Below are 22321 nucleotides of genomic sequence, written 5' to 3' on the forward strand. Positions count from 1 at the left end.
GCTCTTTCACTTAATAAGCAGCCCTGCTCCTTTTAGTAGAGAGAGATTATCTGCTATTTAGTTTATTGAAAGTAAATTGGGAAGCTGTTTGGGCAAAGGAGCTGAAGCTGCTGTTCGTGGAACAGACTGTGGAACTGGTGTGACTAGACTGTAGATGAATGTGATTTTTATCTCTGACATATTTTCTGTATTTGTAGTCAAGTTCATTTCAGGGTGCTGTATGAAAGTACTTCACTTTTTCAACAGTTGTATTCATTAAACAGTTTGAGATTACATTGCATTTTGTCTTTTATTTCAAGCATTTAACAGAGTTTGCTATATTGTATTATATTTCACAGCTGGGTATGCAGGATTTATACTTTTAATAGTTCTGTCCTTTTGACAGTTACTCATTTATTCGGTTTCTACTGAATTTCTCACACTACTTGGCTTTTCCTGCATTTTGACTAGAGAAGAAAGAAATAGTAAGACGCATTCTTTAAGGAAAAAGTACCGGTAGTTAATTCCTCCTAACTTAAGGGGACACTCATAATACAGATATTAAACAGAGCTGATCAGTTGATGTTGAGAAAGATTGAAATAGTTTTTGCTTGTTCTCCAAAGCAAATATTTAGCAGGAAGACAGTGATGAAAGACTAGACACAGCAACTGGACTTTCTGATTACCAGATCAGTATCATGATTTTTATTCTCCCCTTTTGGTGTACGCCTCTTTTTAGAGATACTTAGTGTTGACCAGATTCTGCCAGAATCTGGCAGAATCCGAGACCAGGGAGAAGAGTTGGTAGAAGAAGATTGGAAGAAATTTAAAGTCTATTTACAGAAACACTGTAAAATTAAGGAATGTTAGAGGGAGGGTGGAACGAAGCTAAGTGGTTTTAGCAATAAGGTGGTTAAGGGGTATGTAAAAATGGATTGTTAACATGTAAAAATGCAAAGCTATAATATATTACGATAAAGTATCAAGATAAATGCAAAAAGGGTAAGGACTTGCTGAAACAACATTTGAACTAGAATACAAAAGAGGGAGGTGTGAGGAGGTCAGGGAAATAAGTAAAAGAAAGATAAGATATGGAAAGATTGAAATGTTTTTAATTGTTTTTTTTTTTTTTACTTTTTCTGTATTTTGTATTTTTTGTTTTCTTTTTCTTCTTTCATTTTTGTAATTCTTTTGAAACTTTAATAAATATTATTATTAAAAAAAAGAGAGAGATACTTAGTGTTGAGTCCCATGAAGAAAAAAAATAAATTTAATTGTGTATGTGGACACTCAAAGTGGGGAGAGGGGTGTGCACACAGTCCGCCCCCCCAGGGTGGTCCTCCATAGTCACCGACCTTTGCCTTGTTGTGTGGGAATGGTCTTCGAGGGGCCTCCGCTTGTGTTGACTTGAAGCTGGGTTGCTGATCACATGGAGGAGTCTAGTCTCATTCAAGCAAATGTGAACAGGAACTCCCTGCAGACTTTTCCTATACAACACAAGAGAAGGCAGAGAACTGACTGTGTGTGTGCAATGCAGGCAAGGATGTTTGGGACTGGACTTATAGATGCACCCCTGTCCGCGCTCAGAGATTTTGTGTGTTTAGGCAAATTCCTGAACACACAGAACGTGTTTCTGTTTTGAGATGTGAACAGTGGCAAACATTTACTGGTCCTTGACTGTGGCAGTAAAGATTTGATTTGATAGTGACCAACTATAAAATTCCTTTTCCTGTTGTTGAAGAAGTCTAGGCTGTTGCAAGCTTCTCTAGTTGGAAGTACGTTTTTTTCTAATGCTTTAATTTTTGTAGTTTCTTTTGGCTATTTTTGTTTTCACCTGATGTCATCAAACTGAGAATTGATACTGCGGAAGAGCACATTAGTTTCATTAAAAGGAAACAATCGTGTAATGAGGCAAAGCAGTAGTCTGTGAAGCCCTCGGCTGCCCTCTCTGCATTTGTTGCATATGCATATTTCCTAGGTCTGGGCATATGGACCCTGCTGCCATAGCTCCTGTTTAACCAAGTGTACCTTACCTAGTTAAAAAGATGGATAGAAAGTTATGTTTTAATCAGAGTAAGGTAAAGGGTAAAGGGACCCCTGACCATTAGGTCCAGTCGTGACCGACTCTGGGGTTGCAGTGCTCATCTCGCTTTATTGGCCGAGGGAGCTTCCGGGTCATGTGGCCAGCATGACTAAGCCACTTCTGGCAAACCAAAGCAGCGCACGGAAACGCCATTTACCTTCCCGCCGGAGTGGTACCTATTTATCTACTTGCACTTTGATGTGCTTTCGAACTGCTAGGTTGGCAGGAACAGGGACCGAGCAACGGGAGCTCACCCCGTCGCAGGGATTCAAACCGCCATCCTTCTGATCAGCAAGTCCTAGGCTCTGTGGTTTAACCCACAGCACCACCCGCGTCTCATTTAATCAGAGTAGATGCACTGAAATGAATGGACCTAAGTTGGCCATGTTCATTAATTACAATGGGTGTACTCAGAGTAAAATGCCTTTTCAGAGAACCCTATCTTCATTGATTTCTTAGAGGAACACTGTGTGCCTGCTGTGGCCTCCCTTTAGATAGGATGCACTGTAAACGATATTGGATGATATTGGATAACTTTCAAGCGCTGATCAGCCTAGAATCATAGAATTGAAGAGTTGGAAGAGACCCCAAGGGTCAACTAGTCCAATCCCCTGCAATGCAGAATAATCCGGTATGCTTAACATTACCGTAGCTGGACGGTGGCATACCTCACACATCCCTTTGGGTAAAAATTGCAGGGGAAAGTGGGTGGTGGTAGATAGCAGTTTTTAGGGGTTCTAGTTCATCATTACTCACTGATTCTTCCCTCGGATAATGAAAGAGGAGCCCAAAGACAGATCTAGTCCAGTATTCTGTTTCTGATTTTGGTGAAGAAGATGCCTAATGGAAGTCCACAAGCAGTATTTGAGGGCAAGAGGCCTCTTCTGTTATTTCCCTTCAGCAGCTGGTATTCATAGGCAATCTACTTCTGACTATAGCCAGGATCAAGTTGCTTTGTGATCCAGGTTCACCAGAATAAAACTTGACCACCACCACACTGTGAATCAGTATTGGATCCTTTACGCAATCCAGTTCAGCACGGATCTGTGAAAGGATGAGAGAACTTGTATTGTAAATCTATTCTGAATATAGTGTTTCTGAGATCTGGCAGGCAATAGAGGTGTGTAGTTGTGGGATGGTGGGATTGAAGAATGACAAAACCCTGGTCCTTTCTTTGAATGTCTGAGCTTAACGTTTCTGGGATAAAATGAAACAATATGATCTCTAAAGCATTTTTTAAAAACTAAAGGCCCGGTTATGTCTTTGTTTTTTTATCTCCCCCTGCTATAGCAGCAACTGTAGCAGCAGATGGCATTATATCCCTACAGTAAATCCTCTGCTATATATTGCCTGCATAGATATACTCTTATTGATTAGAAGGATTCATGTTTGGAAACAGAAGTAAAGAGGGATGTAAAAACGGATCTAGTTAAGATGACAACCATTTATATGGCTATTGAAAGTAGCTTAAATTAACTGAAAGTGATATTTATAAACTTGATAAAAAGATTGTCTGTGTTCTTCAGCCTCATTGAGACACTGCTGGGGATCCTTTTTAAGCTGAACTTTGACAGATTTTTTTAAAAGATGCATTTTGTTAGCAACTGATAAGGGGAGGCTTAGTATCCAGCTTAACCAAAGAAGCCACAAGGTCATGTTTTCTGTAATATAGCAAACAGTATGCTTGCTGCAAATCTGGATGGTTTGGAGAATACTAACAAAGGTCCTGCTCTGCATACTGCAATGGCGAGTTCTAAAAATAGCCTATATCTAAGCTGTACTTGGTTGTACAAAGGGCCAAGTTGCAAATGTTTGACTAACCATGCAACCAGTCAATGATCGTTCTTTCAGATAGCTATGCTCAGACACACAGGTGGAAAACTGTGGTGCTGTAATGCTATAGAACATACGCTGTGTGTACCTTTTTCTGCACGTAGATCTTTAATTTGTTAACCTTTACATCTGTATTTTCTCCCATGCAAATTATACACATTCTTTATTTATTTATTTTACTTAATGTGGTTATTTCATTCTGTTGAGGAAATATAAGCAGTGGGGAATGATCAGAAGCCCAAGTGGGGAAAGACTCCCTCTGTTCTATGTATTACACATTTATATTGTTATGGTTTTTAATGATATTTATGAGATTGCATTTCAGCATAATGTGCTCCCCAAGTAGCGCTTGGTGAAAAAGAGAGGGAAGGAATCAAAAATATTCAATTGACTGTGGATGTTTTCTCTCTTCAGGGCATCAGGTTTATCCTTCCATTTAATTGCCCTCTGCTTTATGCAGGAAATAAATGACCTTGCAGGGGTAAAGGAGAAATATATGTCTTGAAGATTAACAGTGGAGGGAAAATATTTACATTTGTCCTTTATAGTTAGAGGCATTGATAATAAGCACTCTCAACATTGCTTAGATTATTTCAGTTTGGAGTGTTTAACAACCTATAAGATTTAATCCAACTACGGTAAGTCATACTTAGAGTAAACCAACTGAAATCAATGTGTATGATTAACGTTAGACCATTGATTTCAATGAGTGGTACTCAGTGCTAGTCCGACTCTGAGTGGACCCATTGAAGTAAGCTGGAATGACTTAATTTAGGTTCATTAATTTCAGTAGTTCTACTCTGAGTAAGATTTAGTTGAATACAATCCAGTAGATTTATTCTGAGTTACGCTTTACTTGGATACAACCCACAGATTTTGGAGATGAGTATAACCAGTTGTGGGACACGGGTGGCGCTGTGGGTTAAAACTCTGAGCCTAGGGCTTGCCAATCAGAAGGTCGGTGGTTCGAATCCCTACAACAGGGTGAGCTCCCGTTGCTTGGTCCCTGCTCCTGCCAACCTAGCAGTTCGAAAGCATGTCAAAGTGCAAGTAGATAAATAGGTACCCCTCCAGCGGGAAGGTAAACGGCGTTTCCGTGCGCTGTTCTGGTTCGCCAGAAGCGGCTTAGTCATGCTGGTCACATGCTTAGTACGCTGGCTCCCTCGGCCAATAAAGCGAGATGAGTGCCGCAACCCCAGAGTTGGCCACGACTGGACCTAATGGTCAGGGGTCCCTTTACCTTTACCTTAATAACCAGTTGTAGGAACTGAAATAGCTTTAAAAGCCAGAATGATCATTGGTGATGCAATAGTATTGGTTTAAATACTACATATTGTTACCTATGCTCACCTATAGCCATAACTGTTTGTAAGGAATGCACATCATAATTTAATTTGACCATAGATGCCTATTAAACAGCTTTCCTCATATTTTCATTTATTTTAATATAAAGGGCTTAAAATTACTGTATAAAATTTAGAAACAACACACCCTTATCTTAGGCTTTCAATCTGAATATAGTCTCCTTTGGAATGTGATTTAAAGGGCATGAGTGATTGTCCTGTCCGCAGTATTGCAGCTGGTGGCGCTGTGGTCTAAACCACTGAGCCTCTTGGGCTTGCCGATCAGGTGAGGTCCTGTTGCTCTGTCCCAGCTCCCGCCAACCTAGCAGCTTTAAAGCTCACCAGCGTAACTAGATAAATAGGTACCACTGTGGCAGGAAGGTAAACAGCATTTCCATGCCCTCTGGCACTTGTCATGGTGTCGTAATGCGCCAGAAGTGGTTTAGTCATGCTGGCCACATGACCTGGTAAGCTGTCTGTGGACAAACGCCGGCTCCCTCGGCCTGAAGAAATATGAGTGGTGCACGCCATAGTCGCCTTTGACTGGACTTAACCATCCAGGGGTTCTTTACCCTTTTTAAAACCTATGTTGAATCAATCCATCTGCTAAAAAATATGAAGACCAGATTCTCCCTGATCCATAAGATTGGAAGTTGTTTTATGTGTTTGAATCCTCTGAATTGCTATTTTGTTTGCTTTTATATACTTTTACTGCTGTTTTGTTTTAGGTTTCATTTTTGTTTTCGTTTTAATAATAATAATAATTATATTATATTTTTGAAATACTAAGTGGTTTATAAATGCTGATAGATAGATAGATAGATAGATAGATAGATAGATAGATAGATAGATAGATAGCAATGTTGAGAGGCGTTTTCATTCCCCATTTTGGTCTACATGTTTTGGTGTGGATTGCACAGCATTATCAAATGCCAACATTAGTCTTCTTTTTGCAGTTAGTGTCATTCTGTTAAACTGAAGATCTGTGGTCGTATAGCTTGACACGGATAGGATGGTTGCTTCTTCTTCACAAATTGCAACTTCCAGCACTCAAGACAGTCTCATAGTTTTGCTAGTTGTATTGACGCTAGTCGTAGACTGAATGGTTGACAAGGCATATTCATCCTGATGATCCTTTTAAACTCTTATTTGCAAGAGGGAGTTTGCTGTTGGTGTTCTAGAACCAACTGAGCATGTTCTGAAACCTGTTGAGTGTTGAAACGACTTGTGTGTTCTCGTTTATGCAAATGGGGCTCAAAAAAATTCCAAAACAAGGCAAAGCTTTATTAGGCTGCACACAGTGTGTAGATCAGGGATGTCCAACTTCCAAGAGACTGCGATCTACTCCCACTAAAAAACACTGACAGTGATCTACCCATTGTATTGACCAGAGTTGTTGAGCTTTTTTTGGGGGGGGGCAGGGTCCCGTGATCGACCAGAGACACCCCGCGATCGACCAATAGATCACAATCGACCTGTTGGACATCCCTGGTGTAGATCACTGCCGGGGGACCTCGGGCCCAGAGTTTGAATGTGCCCCACCAGGCGCCACTGTCTAGCACTTGCAATTCTCCCCAGGTGTCACAGCTTCTGTGGCTTGGCTTTGCCTGGCTGGAATGTGTCCTTCAGTTCTGCTACTACCTCTTACTTTTCTGGATGTGAATAAAGAGAGGTATGTGAAAGTACATAGAAGCTAGCCTACTGCACAAGGTAATATTTACATTCATTGTTCCGCCCCCTTTTCTCCTGATTGTGGCCCTTGGGCTGAGCATGATTTGGAAGACCCAAGGATCTACAGTACATTGTTTCTGTGAAGAGGTGCTGTAAAGCAAAGATGAATCTGTGAAGCATAATTATTGCAAAGGACATTTGGAGCAGGGAGTAGAGTTTCTTGGAAAATAATACTAGAAAGAACCCCCCCCCCCCAGTGCAGGTGATTTAGAAGAGAAATTGTTAGTAATCCCTCACTCCAAAAATATAGAGACATTGAGAAAGTTGGTGATTGTTTCCTAGAAAGAACAACTAAGTATTTTAATTGTAATTCCTGTTTTAATCTCACTTTCTTGTGTGCAGTTTCTATCTGTGCTTGATAATTGTGGAGTAAAAATACAAAATATAGGGACATAAATGTACAGTATGTTAAAGAAAATTTTCTTTCTTTATCAGTACAAGTTTTATATTGCAAACAGAATCTGTATATATTCTGGCAATTTACTTTATTTGGAAATGGAATGGTTTAAAATAAAAAAATGCTCATTATTGTGCCTCTGGTTTTCTTGTTAATCTTAGTTTATAAAATACTGTATTTTTTCAAGGCTACAGAAGTGATTTTAAGTATAAATATATGGTTCACGTATTTCTAATATTTTTGCAGTGCATTTCACAGTGTATACAAATGCATTTGCTTCATTGGGACTAGAAGAATTGAATATATATGGTTCACATTGTAATCAGGGATTTGTACTTTTAGTGGTTAATTACATTAAAATGTGTGTTCAATTTTTATTTTTAATGAGCTGAGCAGAAATATACCTCATTTTATTACTGGAAAGTAAAGGATTGCTGTTCTGACAGGTGGTGGAAATTAGCAGGCATTTTTGAAATTGTGTTGTGTGACCAGGAATTGGATCTCATTTTAATTCATCTTTTCTCAACTGGTAAATGAGGTTAATGCCATACATATTCAGCTGATATGGATGAAGAAATTGATATAAAGTAGATCAAGATAGCTAGAGGGCTGCTTTAATTTATAGGTAAAGAGGCAGTGATAAATGGAAGCAATGCAGTAGTGGTCACTAAACTGCTCAGCCATGAGGGCTTAAATAGCGTTAGCTTCTCATTAAAGGTATTGTCAGGATGCAACAAACAGGAATGTGAAAAGGAATAGCCAACTAATCCTTAATTATCAAAATACAGAAAATACTAATTATATCTTAATTAGTTTTTCTCTTAATGTACTGAAATTGTTACTTTTTGTGTAGCACAAATGGATAGTTATATCAACAATAAATAGGTTGTTTTAATAACTTTCTTGTACCTCCTGGGAAAACTGAATTCCAATTTTTAATATGCAATAATGCTTCTCTAGCCTGTAGGAGATGAAAATTATTAAGTAGCTTTATTTTTTTGAAGATTTTTACAGCAGCTTTGGGAAGAATTATTTCACCATGCATCAATTATTTTTAATTGAACTGAATATTTTTCAGATTGCATTAAATGCCTCTCATTTAACTTTAACATTTAGAGTTTACGGAAGAATTTTAACAAATGGTGGGTTCAGTTGTGCCCCCGAATGTTTTAGGGAAGGGCTGTTGAGATGGCTAATTTAGTTTTAAAGTAGGGCTTTTAGGGTTCTTGGCCAAAGTAGGTGAAACTTCACAGAGGTATGACAATGATAAAGATACGTTGGAGTCCAGTTTTATAACGTATTGATTACCAAAGTACCAAACTGTACGTGAGCTGTTATTTAGGGTCATGAGAAAGAATAGCTGGGATGAACAGATACATTTTGTACTTCCACACATATGAAGTGAAGATTGGGTTCACATGGCCCCCCCATCCCCGGACTTCGTTTGCTCAGATGAACTTGATTCCATAGTTCGCTGTTACATCTGAAACAGTGGACTGTGGCACTTCCCCTCTTAATCAGAATAGGAAACCACATTCAACATTGGAGTGTACGAACCTACATGGTGGCAAATACATCTTACATTGCATTTTTGTATGTATGGCTGCCATGGGCTACCTCCCTAATGTTGGTTTAAGTGGTGTAAAGAACTCATATGCTCAGTACTCCTGCTGCATTGTGACTTGGCTTGCTTTATACCATGTCAGACCATTGGCCCATTGAGCTTGGTATTGTCAACACTGACTGGCAGTGACTCCTCTGGGGTTTCAGGTAGGTGTTTTACCCAGCCTTAGCTGAAGATTGAACCTGGGAGTACTGGCTGTTTTGAATGAGAGGTGAAAAGTCCCGTTTCCAGACAGTTGTACTAATGACTTTGCCACGCACTGTTCACCATATCTAGTTTTCTGTATGTTACAGAAGTACCATAATTTTTAACGGCCCATAAGTAAAGGGGGCCTGCTAACCTAGCAGTTCGAAAGCACCTCCGGGTGCAAGTAGATAAATAGGGACCGCTTACCAGCGGGAAGGTAAACGGCGTTTCCGTGTGCGGCTCTGGCTCGCCAGAGCAGCGATGTCACGCTGGCCACGTGACCCGGAAGTGTCTCCGGACAGCGCTGGCCCCTGGCCTCTTAAGTGAGATGGGCGCACAACCCCAGAGTCTGTCAAGACTGGCCCGTACGGGCAGGGGTACCTTTACCTTTACCTTTAAGTAAAGGGGAGGCAACCAAGTGTCATTTTATATATCACTATTAAAAATTGATTTACCATGTTATTTTATAATGTGGCTATAGTCATGATTATGGAGAAGAAGGAGTTTGGATTTGATATCCTGCTTTATCACTACCCGATGGAGTCTCAAAGCAGCTAACAATCTCCTTTCCCTTCCTCCCCCACAACAAACACTCTGTGAGGTGAGTGATGCTGAGAGACTTCAGAGAAGTGTGACTGGCCCAAGGTAACCCAGCAGCTGCATGTGGAGGAGTGGGGATGCGAACCTGGTTCACCAGATTACGAGTCCACCACTCTTAACCACTACACCACACTGGCTCACTGGAGAGTGCTTTTGAATGGCCTTCTTGTACCAGACAGATCCTTTTGTTCAAAATAGCAAGCCAGTTGAAAATGCCTACTTTGGGAGATCTCCCATCATGGTTGTAAAAAGTATAACTTACCTGGGTTTGCTCAGAAACAGAAGTGGCAAAAGCAGGAGTTTTGACTGTTCGGAGGTGATGGGACTTGAAGTTATGGTCAGACTGGCATTGCTTGTCTAACTCTGGTCAGAGGAAGACTAAATGTGAAGACTAAAACTGGAAAACATGCATGAAACACACAATAAGGATAGAGAACTGTCTTTTGAGAAGTATTACTTGGCATGTCTGCCCTAGTAAAAAGCTGAGACTGAGATTTGATCTGGCTCTGCGAGGAAGATTTAACAGTAATAAAGTGCTGGTGTTCATTATCAGTGAATGATTGTGGAAGAAATGAAACTCGGGTGTTCATCCATTTAACCACTGTTTTATACATACTGTTCTATACATATGCATGGAGAAATTGCAGAAATTGACAACGTGAGCAGTGGACTTCATATATTGCCCAGTTGAGATGCATAATCTTCAAGTGGTGGTGGAGAATATGTACAGGTTGGCAATGTCCGTTGGGTAGTGTGCTTGTTGGCCGGTCAGCACACATATCCTCTGCTTGAATGTAATCTATATTATACAAACAGTGTGTGAAACTTACATGGAGGTTATGCATATTAGGTGCATAATGTATAGAGTGGTCATTTTGTGTTCTCCAGTATCCATTTTTGATTGTCTGTATTGATCAGACGGTGAACAATATTCCCTCATGATGCTGTCAATTCTTGAATATTCTCCACATCTTCATGTGAATGCGTACAATCTCTGGTGTTTATGAACTCAGAATAACCCCAACAGATATGAAATTTGGTATTGTATTGATATAAACAAGAAAAGGTAAGGATACACGGGTCAGGATAGCAAAAAGAGCAATTAAAATTATGTGCACAGTCTGAATGAGTCCTAGATAGCAAGGACCTGGTGATATTCAGCCAAGGGCCCTCGAGCTGCTAGCTGAGCAAACCTCAGATTATCTAGTTATGTAGACAATGGGAATATTTGGTTCAATATACTTAAACAAAAACAAAACAAACTCCAAAGGATAATTGGGATGAGAAGCTGGAGAATTGGAATTAATGGGGTTACTAAGGGTTGAAATGAAGACTACCAATAATTTTTGAATATTTTAATTCAGCACCTGTCTAATATTGGAAATATTCTAATATCATATTTTATATTATATGCAGTACTCATGATAGCATCCCAGGTACCAGGAAGTGCTCTTGCTTTCCTGTTTCCTTCAGTACTCAACTTGTTTGTTTATCTTTTGGTCCAGTTTAGATTCTTTTTGGCTCCCGTGAGCATGCAGGTGGATTTGCCACCAGGCTGAATTTGAACGGACACATTGGTTATGAAGTGGTACTTCCATCTTTGAGTGCGTGGTGGACATGCAATTGATGTGATTAGCGAAATTTGCTCCTGCTCCAAAGATGTTCACCGTTGGAACATCATATCTCATCATCATAGGGGTTCCAAAACCCTTGGCACAGGGTCTACAAAGTATCATGTGCCTACTATTTTGTTTACTTGGGGTAGATTTCAGCTAATGAGTCCTGTCAGTCCTGAGCAGGAACTTCAACTAGTGCAATGGGGCTTTCCCACCCTATTCTTCCCTAAGCCTGCCCACTCCCTCAGTTGGCATTCAAGGAGGAGATAACCTCTGGAACAACATCCTGGTGGAAGGGAGGGGAGATAATTCCATCTGGTGAGCCAAGATACTTGCACTGATGGAACAATCATGAAAGTGCAGTGTTGAATTCTTCTCTATCTGAGAACAAAGGTATTATATTGGAATGTTCATGCTGCTAAAGTGTTACACCATTGTTTTTACTTGCTTAGCTCTAAGATGAAGTTCCTTTCTCTTTAAAACGTCCGGGAGATTGATCTGGGAGATTAATTTACTTTAGTGCTGTTGATGGACTTATTCAACAATTCAGGCGACAACAAAGGAAGGTAGAACAATTCCTATTAGTATGAATTTTCTGAATTGGGCTAGATGATCATACTATTATCCGAGAAAGGCACTGATAAGCTAATAGTTGTTATCAGAATCCTGGAACGTTCCTGATGTATATTTTATGCTTTCTTAGAAATGTATCATTAGAATAGGCCAAAATTCTTGCTGAAATTAGAGACAATGACTATGCCATAAAGTAGACATAGAACTGACTTAAAAACCCCACATCTGATATAATTAAAGTACAGTTTCAGCAAGCTTTCATGTAGGTGGTAAGCCAAGATAGGCAGTGCATGAACTATTCAGTCCATACCTGAACAATTTGTTGCTCAGACTGAGGATCCAGGTCAGAGTCGGCTGCACTGTAGGGCCAGATTCACTCCTAATGGTGCCTGATCTCTGTTTGGGGCTACTTGGTGCAATAACACCCTCTGACCATCTGAAGAGGTCAGGCTAGCCATGTTCTTTTCTTCCAAGTAACCATAATTGAGCTGGGAGTAAAGTGCCTGGGGTGTGCCACTGTAGCTCCCGGTTCAAAACCTGCAATGTTTTACTGTGTTCTGTGAGAGTTTACTCTAGATCCAGTACTGTTAATATATATATATATATTAATGAAATACAATGAAATTTAGTAATAGTGCATTGCTAAATTTGTGGGTCATATAGAACCAGAGAGAGCTATAAACGCTGCATTAGAGTGTGTAAGGTTATAAATTCAAAATGGTATACAACAACAGAACATTAGAACATAATGGCTTTACTGCTGAAAGTATGGCAATACTCAGCAAGAGTATTAGGCTTGTCCTATTATAATCATCATGTCGTAACACTTTTTCATCCAATTAATGTAAAATCTTCAACCATGTACTAATTAAAACCTTGATCTCTCTCTCCAGTCTCTGCTAGCTCCACCCACCGTGCCTAGTTATGTTACCTATATGAATACTTTTCATTTTTTATTACGCGATTGTCATGAAATTCCTGATTTCGGTGTTTTCTGTTGTCTAGAGTTTTTAATAATATGTTCTATATCTGGTCTCTAAAATGCTTAGCTAAGTTCAGTTCTGGCTTAGCTTTTATTTTGCAGCAGCTAATAAAGGCATATTATCTTGTTCAGGCATTGTAATTATTGAAATGTGTGTGTCCATTAACTGCAACATTAGGCTGTGGATATAATTACTGTCTAGAGCCAATATCTTTGCAAAGCTGCATCTTCAGTGCTTTGAAGCCATAAGCAACATTTGTGAAATAATATTTAAATGATTCAGAATTTTATCTTGCAGATTGAAATGTAGCACTGCTTGCATTCAGATGATTGTGTTTATAAGTCGGTCATTAGCAACTATATTATCAGGTTATCCTTGTATTAAATTTTTTTTGTATTTGAGAGAAGTTACTATTGCCCCAAATAAAATAATTATATCAGTAGGTGACAGTTATTATGTATAAAAGCATTGCTGATAAATCATTGAGAGAGCTTTAGAGGTAGTTAAGAATTATATACTGTAGCAGCAGAGGCCCAGCTCTTTCTAATCTAGGATACTCCCTTTTTTCAGAAAAGACTGATGTAACTCTGGGCCAGGAGGAAATTATTTTGCCTCTCCATGAACTGTTTATATGAAACAGCATTTTCTATTTGGGATGGTATTAAAATTGGAAGCACACCACTCACCCTTCTCTGCAAAAGCAGAAAAGCCTGGTCTTACCCTCCTCTTTGATCAGAGTTTGGGGATGAGACAATGCTTCTAGGCAATGGTCATCCTTCTGGGATCAATCCCCCCCCCCCCATGTTTGCAGACTATGATGGGGAAATACCCAGTGTCTCCTTTAAAATTATGCCCTGACCCTGAGGGGTATAGAATGAATGAATGAATGTGTAGCCAACATGGTGGTGGCATATTTCTTGAAGGCTCCAGCACATCATTTGGGAATTGATGCTTGGGGATCCACAGGAGTCACTACAGCTGGAGAAATTCCACTTGAGTAGGGTTGTTTGCTGTGTTGAATCCTTTTCAGAGCTGCCGTCAGCGACTGTATCTAAAGGAAGATTGTGGCAGCAACAACTGTGCTCAGCGTGGAAATCCCTGGCTTGGCAAGTGTTATGATGGGAAACTCTGGAATCTCTTCTTCAAAAGAGAAGCTGAGCACAGGAAAAATAGAGCTTTTAAGAATGGATTTTGGTGGAAACCCATCCCTGCTCCACCCCAGTCCAAGAAACCAGGCCTCCCCAAAGCTTTAGACATAACCGTACCTAAAACATAGGGAAAAACGTACATCTGCAGTCATGGAAATGGCTGTGGCTCCATGTGTATATAACACGGTTCATGCTAATCTAACTCTATTTTGTGATATACTAGTGTGCTGATTTGTATGGCAGAGTTTGACAATGTGAACTTGCCCTTTAGACTTTAGGGAAAACAAAACAAGTTCGGTAGGTGGGAATCTTGCTTGTTTCCAAGTACACATTGTGTAAGATTCGCATGCGTATTCCTTTTTTGTCTGTCTTAAAGTTTCATGGAAGGAGATGATCTTTAGTTTAAAGTGTGGTTTTATTTCTTGGAAGCTATGAAGAAAGTCACTGCTGGACTGATTCCCAGATGTGAGTTTGTGTAAATACCTCTTCCCAAGGCAATCTTCAGGTACACTTGTTGGCGCAGAGTGGAGGAGCCTGATGGTTTTACTTATATAAGAGATTGCTCAGATTACTGATTGAAAGTATTAATCAGCAAGGGCATCTATTAAACATTCATGAGCAATGTCTGCAGATTTTAGCAAATTCCTTTCATTTAAGCAAAGATTATTATTGCTTTATTACTAAGTAATGTTTTGCGCTGGCGGCAATATGTGTGTGTGTGTGTATATATATGGATGAGAAAATGAGAGATTTTTTAATTTTTGAAATCAATTGGTAAAATAAAATCGGATATGAAATGGCAGAATAAGAATGTAAGGATAACCTGCTGGATCAGGCCAGTGGCCCATCTAGTCCTGCATCCTGTTCTCACAGCAGCCAACCAGATGCCTGTGGGAAACTGTTAGAATTCCTGCTCCATGATTGCAGTCATGGGATTGTTGTCTATCACATGATGGTATATGTTTTGACTCCACAGAGTGGGAAGTGACGGAGACAGGATGTTTGTGTTCCTGTGTTCCGTGAAGTGAGACTATTGTCCTTTGTTCATTCTCTTTGCTGTCTGATGCTAGAGAGAGAGGGAGTCATGTTGCAGTGCTCCGTGTGTGTTTATATGTAAATAAAGTAGATTAGCCAAAATGCTGAGGTCTGTCACGCAAGCTGCGAAGTCTCTGCGGATCCCTAAGTGTGCTGATGTCTGTTGACATCGGTTGCTGTGATGTTTGGGCAGAAGAAAGCTTTTTAAGCTCCCGACCGACCAAGAGGGAGGGGACGTGCCCAGTCGTGCATGTGTCTCTGCCAGGGTCCTACTCACGTGTAGGATGAGCTCCTGACAGAAACTAGGGAACAGAACATGAGCACAAGAGCATTTTCCCCTCCCATGGTTTCTGGTAACTGTTATTCAGAGGCATTGCTGCCTCAAGCTGTGGGGGTAAAGCATAGCCGTCAAGGATAGTAACCATTGATAACCCTCTCCTCCATCAATTTGTCTAATCCTCTTTTATAGCCATCTGCTGGTGTCCATCACCGCCTGCTTGAGGAGTGAGTTCCATAGTTTGATTATTAGCCGCATGAAGAAGTACCTCCCCCCTTTAAATATATCTTTATTAATTTAAAATAAATACATTTATGAAAAAACAAACGTGCATACAAGTAAACAAACATACAATCAATCAATCAATCAAACAAACAAACATAAAACAGAAGAATCAAACAAACCACCACACTATTAAGATATACCATATTTTTCGCTCTATAAGACGCACCAGACCACAAGACGCACCTAGTTTTGGGAGGAGGAAAACAAGAAAAAAAATATTCTGAATCTTAGAAGCCAGAACAGCAAGAGGGATCGCTGCGCAGTGAAAGCAGCAATCTCTCTTGCTGTTCTGGCTTCTGGGATAGCTGCGCAGCCTGCATTCGCTCCATAAGACATGCACACATTTCCCCTTACCTTTTAGGAGGGAAAAAGTGAGTCTTACAGAGCAAAAAATACGGTATATACCTTTTTTTCTTATCTGTCCTGCACCTTCTAACATTCAACTTCATTGGAGGTCCATGAGTTCTAGTGTTATGATAGAAGGAGGGAAACTTCTCTCCACCCACTCTCTCCATGCCATGTATAATTTTGTAAACTTCTGTCATGTCACTTCCGAATCTCCTTTTCTCTAAACTAAAAAGTCCCAAATGCTGTAACCTTTCTTCACAGGGGAGTCGCTCCCTATAGCGGTCATTTTTATTTTATTTTTATTTTCCGCATTCTGCTGTTTCATTTGTTGGCCTAAGCACTAGATCTGTATGGCAAACTTAGGGAATCCCATTCCCTGTCTTGTGATTATCTACCACTTTAATTGAACGTAGCTGGTTGACTCTCACTCTTCTGGACTATTACTGCTCAAAGACTAAGAGACTACTTCTATCTCTTGTTAGAGGTTACCATAGTTTATTACGGTAGGAACGGGCATCAAGCCCCATGCTCTGCATTCCTCTCACAATCTGGCTTTTCAGTTTTCCAGTCTGTCTAGAAAATTAAACTCGGATTACGTATTGGTCAGCATCAAGAAGCCCGTAAGATTAAAAAACGTAATCCAAGCCTGCATTGTTCCGCATAGTGCATGTGTGTAGACTTCCCACAGTGCCTACAAGACTCTGTTTTCTGCCCCTTCTGACTGAGATGGAATTTTTAAAGGCTCTAAAAAAAGTTTTAATAGGCACTAGGTTCTCCACTACCTGAACCTACTGATGATAGCTGTGCAGGAGGCTGGAGGAATCCTAAAAATTGACATTTTTTCTCCAACCAGCCTTCGCCTATCTGCACTTTCTGCTCCCTCCCATCCTTTCCTGCTGAGCCAGAGGTGTGCATTGTTGCTCCCCTTCCCTCTCCAAACACCGCAAAATGGCTGTCTGCAGGAAGCAGGCAGAGGCAGCAGTATGAAGCAATTATTTATTTAAAGTAAAATATTTCTATGCCACCCTTCATTAAAAAAAAGCCCCAGAGTAGGCTACGGGCAATATAATCTGATCTTCATTAAATAAATAAATTAAAATAATAAAATATACAATATCCACCATAGCTCAGACAAATTACTAAGAGCTTGTTATTATTCGCCCGAGCATTCACTTGTTATTAAGCAGTTCTTGGAACAGATAACTGAAACCAAACAGAGTTGGTATTTGTCTTATTTCAGGGGGGATTTCCAAAGGCTAGGTGCCACCACAGAAGAGGCCTTCCCTCTGCTCGCTGTAAGATAGATTTGTGGAGGTGGCGGAACAACCAAGAGGAGGACCTGATCCAATCTCAATGGATGGGTTGGTTTATATTGGGGGGGGGGGCAGTCTCCCAGGTAATCAGATCCTAAATTGTTTGGGGCTTTATCCATTAACAAACTTGCTTTAAACTTGGCCTGAAATTGGTAGCCAATGTGGTTATTTGGGGAATGGTAGGTAGTTTCACCCAACAACCTTTCCTTTGCCAGCTGCTACAGATGGTGAATACAAAGCTTTTGTTTTATCTGTGTGCAAGTTTGAAGTGTCTGTGTGTCAGGAAAGGATGAAACAGGACTACCTAGGTCTCCCTAGAAGTAGATCGTTTTGTTATTGGCCACACCCCCAGAGTAGTCGTTTTGTGCTAGTGTCCACAAACCTTTTTCAAAATTTGAAATGTGCTCACAGGTTGGGGACCCCTGACCTAAAGCCGGTAATCTGACACTTGCTGTTCATTTTGTTTGGAGATTTGCTAGTTAAGACAGAAGTGTGTTCTACTGTGTGTCCGCCCTCCCCCCCCAAGACTGTATAAGAAATAAATGGGAAATACTTACATATATCCCCAGGTTAATGAGGAGCAGGTTGTTCAGGACGAATAGTCTGTCTTTGAAAAGAATTTGGACTACTTTTGATTTTGTGCTCAATCCACCAAGCTTGCTAAATATACACAATGAGTGTTTTAACACAAGGTGCAGATCAATCTGTGAGTGAAAGGTGCCTTTCAGATATGGGTGGGCTTCTTTTGGAGTCAACTCCTTGCACCCCTGCTTGCTCACTTTGCTCACTCCATAATTTATATGAATTCATTAGCTGGACATAATCTACTTAATAGTAGTGTTCAAAAGGTCTCCCTTCAGGTGCCGAGTTACAATGCATTTTGTATCATTCCTGCCACCTCAAAAAATGGGTGTAAAGGGTTGAACTGGCGTTTGAATTTAACATGAATTGTTGCATCATAAATGTACATATCAAGCCTTATTGTGATGTCTTACTCCTCCTATTACATCACCATATTTTGTTCAAATAATTCAGTGGCCCAGAGGGAGATGGTTGCAATCAGACACACTGAGTTCCGAGCAGGCAAGTTAAACCAAATGGTCAGAACATGTGGGATTTAGTTTGGGGACAGGATGAGGGAGCACAGGTGTCTGTGATCTCTTAAAACTTTGACTTATGTGCCATATCTACTGGGCCCAACTAGTTAATGGCTTGTATAAGATTTGAATTGGGACATCCTGGTCTTTATAACTGCAATGTCTTAACCGTTGGACCACTTGAGTTGAATTTAAATGAACAGTACTAGAATGAGAATAAGAGAGTTCTTGACTAATTTATTAACAGTGGTTTGGTGCTGGTTTTTCTCTTAGATCTATAGTTGTCATGTATTCCAGGAAATATCAGAGGCTAACTGCACTTCTAGAAAATGTTGAATATTACCTCCTAGATTTTTCTGTTCTAAGAGACAGCCTGTGCACCAGACCCTGTGCCTAGATGTTCAAAACTGCTTTTCATCAGTGGGGTTTTTTATCCAGTTTCCAGATTTTTCCAGGTATTCCAGTAATAGCATACAAGAAAGACTTCTTGTTTTTCAGCACCTCACAGCCTGTTGGGGGAACTGGAACTTGTAGAACAAGAGGCTGGTTGCAAGGTCAGTGCTACTCACTGAAAGATCTTAAAGTTTCAGCAGAAATAATTCAAAACAAAATTCTTCTGTTAATAATGCTCTTAGTAATAAATGAACATTCCTTTCAAAAGCAAGAAAGAAGGGGCCTTGCCACCAAGGAGCCTACAGTCTAAATATGTGCCTTCAGATTGGTTCAGAAGTTTGTTTGTTTGTTTTAATTGTTGTGTCAGATAACTATGGCTGCAGTCCTAATACCACTTAACTGGGAGTAATCCCCATTGAAAGCAACAGGACTTACTTTGAGTAGGATTGCACTGAAAATCTTTTTATCATTGGGAAAACTATCAAATTGGCACTCGTAACTTACCATCAGAAGGTTTTCTTTTAGACAGTCACTTTTTTTGTAACTTGTGAGGTCTTGAATTCTTAACATAATTTTTGATGGTCAGTTTTCATTCGAGAGATGCCTTATTTGAGTTCACCACTTCTAATTCTATAAATATAACTTCTTGCTGGCTGTTACATTTGGTATGTTAATCAATGGAAGATATATTTTTTAATTCCCTCTGCTGTGTGGTAAATACTGAGAAAACTGGGCCATTTTAATTTTTGGAAGAAACTATTTATTTATTAAATTTATATACTGTTCATCTGAGAACCACAGGATGTTTTACAATATAGAAACACAAAAATACATGGCATAAAAGCAAACATAACAGTAACACATACAAATACACATACACATACAGGTCATAGATTGTTCAATTAGTCAACTATTGACGAATACAGATATCAAAGGAATATAAAAAGGGGGAATCCTTTATTTATTAACCTGGAGTGTTAGCATAAACTATGGAATAATAATAATAATAATAATAATAATAATAATAATAATAATAAATTTTATTTATATCCCACCCTCCCCAGCCAAAGCCAGGCTCAGAGTGGCTAACAACAGTAAAATAATACAATACAAAATAATAATACAAGGAGGCTAGTGCAAAAAGTCTCCTATATGAAATGTTTGTGTTTCCTCTTGACACCTCTAAAGGAATATCCATAATGTGAAGTTATCCTCTAGATCTGAAATTTTAGTTACATGATACACAGCTGGCATTTTCTTTGAAACTTCTAGTGGGTGTGCACTGTAGGTTGTATGAGCCCTTTCCACTTTCTAGGGCGATGAGCCTTGGCAGTATTAGAGCTGGTGTCAAAGAGGCTGCATTATAGAAGTTGTCCCACAGAAGACTGCCCATATATTGAAAATCTGGCGGATGCAGCCTTATTTACTCTATTGTCTTTGAATAAATGCAAATTCTGGTGACACTTTGGACTTTAAATAATATAAGATTTAGCAGTGGAGAAATTTCAGTCTGGGATAAAGGTAAAGGGACCCCTGACCGTTAGGTCCAGTCGTGGCCGACTCTGGGGTTGCGGCGCTCATCTCGCTTTATTGGCCGAGGGAGCCGGCGTACAGCTTCCGGGTCATGTGGCCAGCATGACTAAGCCGCTTCTGGCAAACCAGAGCAGCACACGGAAATGCCGTTTACCTTCCTGCCAGAGCAGTACCTATTTATCTACTTGCAGTTTGACATGCTTTCGAACTGCTAGGCTGGCAGGAGCTGGGACCCAGCAATGGGAGCTCAGCCCGTCACGGGGATTCGAACCGCCAACCTTCTGATCGGCAAGTCCTAGGCTCTGTGGTTTAACCCACAGCGCCACCTGCGTCCAGAATAGTAATAAAAGTTGATTTTCCTTCTAACATAAGGAACTTCCAGAATTTTGTCGTCAGCATAGTTTGCACTGCAACCAAATTCCCAGTCAAGAGTGTTGGTCTGTCTAGCAGAGTATTGTCTGTTTTGATTGGCAGTGGCTCTTCAAGATTCAGGCAGAGGTATTTCCTAGCTCTGTTGAGATAAGAGTCCCATTGAAGAATGCATGCACACACATACATATATTAGGGCTGTTGGCTGATTAAATAATTTTTAATTGATCATAGGCCTTTATCCATTGAATTGGACGCAGACCTTTTATACAATTAATTGGATACATTTAATTTTCATATGATAAAAGAACCTCCCTGTGGTGCCTCTGAGAGATATTGACAGAGATGTGAGTTATAATAAACAAAAACTGCCACTCATTGGAAGAAAGGCTGTTAATAGTAACACACAGCGACCAAAATAACTTCAGAAATAAATATGCCCTTAATTTTCAGCTCCGTCAGTTAAAAATTTCCCTCTCTGATAAATGAAGTAAAGCTGATATTCTGATTTCAAAGCTTGCAGCCCTAATCTGTATATTTACATTAATCAAAATGGGAATGCATCTACTACGACTATGCTCTCTTTCCATATCTGTTTTTGTTTTATTGCACAGAAGACTGTCCATCTATCTGTCTGTGAAGACTTGTAGCAAACCAGTTTGCCCTCCATACTTGAAGATTTTGGTTCCTCTTTTGCTCCATGTGGCAAATGGGTCAAGCATGACGCAAGGTAAGCTAGTAAGAAGACTGGCCTTAGAAATGGATTGACCTAATTTGGAAAGTTTAACAATGAATATATTTTGTACATCTCTTTATAGGTGAGCTTAACTGGCGGCCAGAACTGCCCAACATTTGTGTGTGTGTGAATTAATAATTTATGTCCTTATTCATCTTACAAATACATTGAATGTAAAGTTTGGATCTATTGTGTGATGTTCAGCAATTTAGAATAAATGCATTGGGGGGGGGGCAGAAATCAACAAGCCGTTCCTGTATCATGCGGCACATAACGGAGCGCGTTACCTCCGGGTTTCGCCGCTCGCGCATGCGCAGATGGTCAAAATGATGTCACGCACTTCTCGATGTGAACGGGGCTCTGGAACGGATCCCGTTCGCATCCAGAGGTACCACTCTGTGTGTGTGTGTGTGTGTGTGTGTGTGTGTGTGTATGTATGTGTGTGTGTGTGTGTATATATATATATATATATATATATATATATATATATATATGTATATGACTTTAGAATTCCGATAACAGTTGTAAGAATGCCGTTTGTTTTTTGTCTGCTTTGGTTACTATAATATGTAGTTAGGGCTAGCAGTTTGATATGTATACAGTGCAGGATTTTGCAGAGCACTTGACCACCTGAAAACTCAAATCTTAGAATCCCCGCTTTCATCTTCCTAGTCCCCATGGTTGCAGATATTTTTGTAGGTGTGTAGGCAATGCCTGCAAAAGGTTTGGTTCTGTGTGAAGGAGAAGCATTCAAGCAGACATGTTTTCCTTAAGCTTTGAAGTTACACTTGAATCCTGCATGCAAGTCTTTACTAGTTATGTTGTAAGCTTTCCTTGTA

General features: G+C 39.9%; 1 protein-coding gene and 1 long non-coding RNA gene across 6 annotated transcripts in view; one reads left to right on the plus strand and one right to left on the minus strand.

Moving 5' to 3' along the window:
- RANBP17 (RAN binding protein 17) overlaps positions 1–22321 on the plus strand; it is a 192397-nt gene that overhangs the window by 44278 nt on the left and 125798 nt on the right. The window lies entirely within an intron of this gene.
- LOC307212715 lies at positions 1244–18028 on the minus strand. The gene is made up of 3 exons (XR_013837133.1): positions 17912–18028; positions 2819–3106; positions 1244–1466 (listed from the first exon to the last, which is right to left on the minus strand). It is a non-coding gene; the product is annotated as an uncharacterized lncRNA (long non-coding RNA).

This window comes from Podarcis cretensis (assembly GCF_951804945.1).
Source record: "Podarcis cretensis genome assembly, chromosome: 3".
In the NCBI taxonomy this organism is placed as follows: domain Eukaryota; kingdom Metazoa; phylum Chordata; class Lepidosauria; order Squamata; family Lacertidae; genus Podarcis; species Podarcis cretensis.